Source organism: Falco cherrug, chromosome 13 (genome assembly GCF_023634085.1).
Source record: "Falco cherrug isolate bFalChe1 chromosome 13, bFalChe1.pri, whole genome shotgun sequence".
NCBI classification, from domain to species: domain Eukaryota; kingdom Metazoa; phylum Chordata; class Aves; order Falconiformes; family Falconidae; genus Falco; species Falco cherrug.
In genome coordinates, this window is record NC_073709.1 from 28,301,555 (window position 1) to 28,308,935 (window position 7,381).

The window sequence follows — 7,381 nt, forward strand, 5'->3', positions numbered from 1 at the left end:
AGAAGGCTATCAGATCAATCAAGCATGATTTCCCCTTGGTGAATCCACGTTGCCTACCCCTACTACAAGGACAGGTTTTTAAATGGAAAACTATTCAGCAGCAATAACTGCTGGAACCCAACTGCTGTCAATGCCACTTTTTAAATCTTAACCTGTGGCTAGATTTCACAGAGGAGCTCATAATATACCACTAAGCTTGTGATATAATTCAGCTTTAACTAGCCATCTCCTTGTCACTTCTTAAAGTAATTTGTCTGTAATCCATGTAAATCCATTTAATTACAGAATCAGTCAAATAAATGTAACCACATATTGACAGTGTGGAATTTTAAGTAGCTCTTTTTCTAATCATAAATCTATACAAACCTCACCAACCAACTTGGAAGACACAAGTAAGGACATGCTGTAAATTCCTGCGTGTTAGGAGAACTACAGCATGCTGGCCTAAGTGGCAGCAAAAGAAAGAGATGATGATCACAGCATCCTTTATTGCTTGGTTCCAGAATGATAGAAATTGGGGACACAGGAAACCTCACAAGCCACAGATTCTCTACAAAGCCTCAGTCTTTTCTGGACATTTTAGTTACAGCTTGGAGCGGTGCTCTCACTAGTATTTCTGTGAAACAGCAATCCACTATGCCACAAGGACTCAAAAGCACCACTGTGGCCCCTTTTTTGATTTCAATTACCCACCCAAGAGTAGGCTACTAGAATTCTTCATCAATGTAGGATCAACAGGGTCATTACCACTTCAAACAGTGTCAGAGGCTGAGCCTCTTAAAAATACTCTCACACCTTTTATCAAGAGTTTTTTCTTTAAACAGGAGAAGAGTGAGCAGAGTCTCTCTACATTAGCTAATCCTCCAGGGTCTCATTTAAACAACTTCATTAACTTTACCTAGAAGTTAAGACTAGGTAATACCAAGTCATAACACTGGCTCCAAACAAACACGAGACACTAAAAACTATATACCTTATCAATTATTATCTACTGTGTGGGATTGGATCAGGCACATATCTAGATAATATCATCTGATTTATTCAATGGCTCTCCTTGACAAATCTTGCATGACAACTTCAAGCTAACCAAGCTTGAGTCTCAAAGTAAAGCAATACATAAAGAACTTAACAATCCATAAAGAAAGAGGTACTATTTCCAGACTAATATTAACTCCTTATTTGAAAAAGGTCATAATTATTTAAGTGAGAGTACAGATGATTTATGGACAGAGACTAAGCTACTATCAACCTTATAATTAGAAAGCTTCTTTCTTAGACTACCTGATGTATCTAATCAAGAAAGTGTCTTGCTGCGCAGAGAACACAAGCATGCCGCTACCTCCTGTAGTTAAAACTGATGGTTTCAGCACCACTTTCTTCCCCATTATCTTTAATCTCTGGTGCTGAAAGAGCTTGGTCTTGGCCTAATTACTTAATCCAGCATGAGCTGTGATTCTGTGAACAGGTCATCTTAGATAAGGGAAAGAAAACTAGATCTCTGCAAATCAAATATGCCTGAGAAGTAGTGGTACAGCAGAGGAAGTGTTCTGCACATGCTGGTATTGTGGAAAGTCAGTGTACTAGACAGCAATCTAAGTATTAAGTGTGCAGTAAGTACCTCAAAAACATTTTCGAGGCACAAAATTCAGGAAAGAAATATTTCCATCCTTCTGTGATCAGAGTAAGAGACATTTGCACCATCCCTCTATGTGGATGATTTCCATCCCATCTACTTGTATTCCCCAGAGAATGAGAAAACCATTATCAGATGAGATTTCCAAGAATCGTTTACAACCATGGAACATTCCACAAAGGTCTGGTTAGAGCATGGATCCTTCATTACCCATGCTGTTGTGTAAATGCAGATTGAGATTATATACGCAGTCAAACCAGAATACTGACATTAAAATAACTGCATCTGATGAATGTTCACATTCATAATCTTGGATAGGGCCAGGTAACAGAAATATCTAAGCATCTGAATTGGGATGCTAATTTAATACTGTTCTCCAAACTTTCTCAGTGTTCTGAAGTGGGAATGACCTTATGTCCCCATTCAAGCCTATCTGCGGCAATGACATTTAGGCAATTGCAGATTTCATGCAAACCACTTTGTCGCCTTTCTGGGCTGTATTTGTACTGCCTTAGCACACGGCAAAGTTCTGGCTAAGGATGTCCCCTTAGCTTGCCCTCTCAGTTACTCACTTCTGGTTGTACCCTGTCAAAGTAGCTAGTCCTATCCTTCCTTCCCCAACCAGCTTCAAAGGTAGAAAACACTGTCCCTATTTGTAGTATTTATTCAACCAGGTTTATATGATAACTTGAGGATAACAGACTGAGATAACAATTTTTAACTGCAGTACAGGAAGCTGCTGAGGGCAGACAGGGATGGGCAATGCCTTTTTCTCTCCAGCCATTACATTACAAAGTAAATCTTTTCTTTCACATAGCACTAACTTCCTGCTGCTTAGTTGGATGGCACAAGATAAACACGTCTCATTCACTGGAAAATTCTTTTCCATGTCATCTTTCCAGATAGCCCCAAATGTTCACTCAGTTGGACAAGTTCTTGAATGAATTTCAGACACTCTTATTATTGTCATCATTTACCCTCCAAACTATCTTTGCGCTCAGAGACCTCAGATGAGAAGAGCTCCTGCTGTACTCCACACCAAAGTCTTCCCGCCACTGGGACTTGGTCCCTACGCCAAGGAGCATAAAGTCAAAATGAAGCATGAAATGCATGAGCAAGTTAGGAAGTGATTTGCCACGCAGCCAGCGTGCAGCAGAGCCAGGACCCAAACCCAGCTCTCCAGAGATCCAGTCACAGCTCTACCCACTTCCTCATTTAAGCCATCCATTTTGGAATAGACCCCACCACATTTTTTCCACCTCTCAATTTAAATTGCAAATCCTTTGCTGCATTTCATTTGGAATAGTCTGGTTTAGTTAGCATGGCCAAGCCGCACTTGAACATGTATGCAACTAGAAGATTTTTTATCTTACTGTGATAAGCATAGGCTGCCTTTTAAGTACAAAGAATGATCCATGAAAACATATAGAAAGATAGGCAGCTCTGCTTCTCACTCACTTACTTGCTTGAGACACAGTAGCTCCTGCACATAGCATATAATAATGACCGCTCTGTGTTTCCTGACACTGTGCCATTTGCGTCATATGGACATACAAAACAGCATGGAAAATTGTGGGTGCATAACTGAGAGCAAACTATAAATGACAGTTTTGGGGTTTATAAAACGTGGTGTAGGTTTTTTTGTATCTCCATGCTGCCCTCTCCCCATAACTTCTCTGCTTTTCATATCCTGGCCGTAAGCAGCACTCTGATAAAGTGGTACAACTTCCATTGACTTACCATGCCAGAAGCCAATTTCCCGAAATACTGTAAGAAAAGCTTCTCTTACAGCATATCCTCCTTGACCAGAGAAATATTAACAAGCTACAAAATTTTTTCTAGTGGGAACCAAATACAAAATCTCCCCTTGTCTCCCTGATTCTCATACACTTACAGCTTCACTCTTATAGAGTCACCTTTCAAAAGAGTCCTAATTTCCATACTGTTTTCTCATCACCATCAAAAACAATGTAATTCTTTAGACTGATGGACTAGTATCAGAAGAGTGATTTGATTACATGTAAAATGGCCATTTAGCAATATTTTTAGCACTGAGGTGATTTTTTTTCATAAACTAATATGATAGATTTAAAAAAAAAAAAAAATCACCCTGAATTTCTTTACACTGCAAGTGTTGCTTTCTGTTAGCAAGCCAGTATGAAATGCAAAAGATTAATCCAAGATGATGGCCATATCTGAAGAAACACGGTGAAAGTAATTTTAATTTGAAATAGTTGTCTGTTTACTAGACCATCTACTCAAGACACCCACTATCATTTTTCTTCCCTCTGGGGCATGGGACACAGGATATAGAAAAAGCAAGGCAGCACAATGCTACACCACAAACCAGGAGGAAGAAAACTGGCTTCTATAGCTTCATCATTTTGTTTTTCCATGGCATTTTTAATCCAAAGTTCTCAAGACTATTCCAATTATTAAATATACTCAGATTCCAGCCAGTTATAAATACACTGCTTCTATTGTTTGTCCCCCATTTTCCCCCAAAAGACGCACAACCTTCCAAACCACACATAATAACAAGCTACTGATAGGGTCCAGCAATACACAGGACTGGCACTCTGAACTATTTTCTCTCATACTAGATACAATTCTCTCTACACAGAAAGAGAGTACAACATACAATCTGTAAAAAAGGTATAGTCACACTGAAATATTCATTATAACTAGTTAGATTACTGTATACATTTGTCAGTGCTTTGCAGTTGCTAGCATCTCGCTTACAACAACCATAAGGAACTATTTGGAATCTAATTTTGACTCATGCAATTACAATCAAAGTGGTATCTATTGCATAATTATAGAACACTTTGTATTTTCCAAAATAATACTTAATTTAGATCTATTTGGGATTTTCTGTGATTTCAAGCAGAAGATACTACCTTTCCAAGACCTAGAAATCTAGCACAGAGGCACGTTTTGACATGAAGTTTCACATAATGCATGCTGGGCGTCTGTTTTTGGCTTGCTTTGCCACATGCCATGCACAGTGTCCTGCAGAACAGCATCTGGATTTAAGATCCTCTTTTAAAAAAAAAAAAAAAATCAACCATGACCACAACACTGAAGAGACTGGCAGAATCACTTGGTTCTTGCACAGGCCAGCTATCAGCAAGAGAAAATCCCGTGCTCTCCTTTTCCTCACCACCCCTTCACTGCAGTAAGTTTTGCAGGAAGGTTGAACGTTCCCTGCCAGCTTAGGGACAAGCAGGTGCTTCCCCTTTTCTGCACACTACTGCTTTTTTGACCAAAAACAAAGCACGAGAACTGCATGTTCTCACATGCCTATGGTACCCACATGGGTGTCTATAGCTCTTTTATAGGATACCTATAGAAAACAAGTTTAGAAAGAGCATAAAGGGCAGTCTTACTCTCTGTCCCGCTGCAATAGCAACAGTACCCTTTAATTTTTTCTCAGAAATTTGTTTACCCGGTTCTTAAAAACCTGTATGTCAGGAGTTTATGTAGCCCTGCTGTTAGAAAGCCTTTCCCAGTGTCTAACACAGATTTCCTCCAGTGGAGTTTAAGCCTACTATTTCTTGTGGGATCTGCACCACACACTCCTCCTCTGAGGCAGCCATTTTATTTTACGAACTCTCACAGCTCTGCGCTTGTCCCTAGATTAAAGAGGTTAATTCTTCCAACTTTTCCTTGCTGCCTGTATTCTCCAGATCTCTGATTTCCATTCACTCCAGGTCTCTGTGTGGGGCCCGGAACAAGACAAGATGCTCCAGCTGTGGTCGTACCAGTGCCAAACACAGCACAAAGGTTGCCTCTGGTGTTTCACATGGTATGGTCTTGTTTATGTTTCCTCGCATCAACTATGATAGCCTCAATCGGTGTTCAGTTTGCTACCCACTATAACCCCACATCTTTTCTTGAGGGACTGCCAGCTAGCTGTTCATTCATTTTTTAATCTCACAAATAATTTATAGCTCATCATAGGACTCTGTGCCTGTCCTTGAACTGAATTCCACTTAATTCAAACCAGTTCTTCTAATTGTCAAGATTCTTTTGAACGTTAGTCCTTTCATCCAAACGCTTGCAGTCTGTCCAGCTGAGCATGGCCTAGAAATGCAATACACATACTTTCTAGTTCTTCACACAAATTACTGCTCTAAGTACCCACATGCACTAGACCCACCACACCCTGCCAAGGAATCCCGCAGATTGCATCCTCCCCATTTGACAGAAACTCACAAATAGTTACTTTTCAAGATTCTCCCCACCACACTACCCTCACTTCACATCACTCTGTGTGTCTTTATCTTGTTTATGAGAACGTCATTCAAAACAATACCAAGAAACTCTCCTGCACTGAAGATACAAGTTGCCTTTTCCTTATTGGCATGCTCTGCTATCCTAATGTGGAAGGAAATGAAGATTGTTGTCATGACTTAACACCGCTGGCTATTTATTAACACCTCATCATAATCAAGATGGTTTGTTTTAAACTTTTCATCCTACAGTTCTTCTAAAAATTGGAAGGTCTCTGCTTCTACCCCACCCCACTGCCTCCATTTTCAAAGTTATTTCACACGTTGGCCCTCTCTGGAACCTCACCCACCCTGCACCAGCTCTGAGAACAATTCCTGCTGGCTCTTACCCAAGTCAGCCATTCCCCTTTCAACTCTTTAACTCCTCCAAGGTATTCCCCTGTTTTAATCTGAGGTGTTACCTGTTCTCACCAAGGACAGCTGTAGCACCTGACGATTGCTATGAATTTTTTTTCAAATGAAGCCTAGGAAGAAAAAAAAAAAAACACCAAAAACCCACAAACAAACAAAAAAAAACCCAACGACAAAAAAACCACAACCACCAAAATCAATCGCAACGTTAAATGGTTTGCCCTGAAAACCTTGCTGAAAGGCCTGCTGTTCAGATAAAAGCCTTATGCTGATTTGCCAGCCATCTCTAGACCATACAACATCTTTCTTCTTTACCCTGAAACTTTCTGCTGGCCCAGCTCCCGCTACGCTGTAGCTCTGGAATAAAACCCCACAGGCTCCCTAACCTGCCTCTTCCTCCCTCATCTCCTCCACCCACGCGCCCCTTCCTTTCACAGCATCATTCAGCCCTGTGATTTATCCCACTCAATCTCTGTTACAGCTAATTAAGTCATCTTTTTGATTGCACATAAAAACGCTCAGGTCCTCCTGGTAGAGGCAACGATCTTTTTTGAGAGAAAAAAAAAAAAAATCACTTCTAGAACAAAATCTCTAAACAAGCCATCTAACTCTAGGAGTCCAAACTAGAGTTTTTAGGAGCCAGAACCTAACTGACCTACTTGAACTTGCCACAAGCATAGGTAAATAAAGTCCTTCTATTACTCCACTCCTGATTATACTCACTGAAATCTTCTATAAAACAGTACATAAGGTGCATCCTTCCTTGTTGCATGTCCTTATCTGTAGTGTTTAATTAATTTATATTATTCTCTTCACTAATGAGCTGATGTATCAAAATTACTTTGACAAGTAATTTTAATTAGAATAACAGATATTTTTTCCAATTCAACCTTTCTCTCACTCCATTTTAACCCTGAGAACCAACGGCTTTAAAAGTTTCGTTGTAACAGCCACATGATGTAACCAACAATCATGACACCACTGATTTAAAAAAAAATAAAATAATATCTTGAGACAAACTAGGCAAATAGCTGTTAAAATTTTAAAGGAAAAAAAGAGCTAAAGAAGTTGAATACCTGGATGCTTGCTGTAACTACCTTTG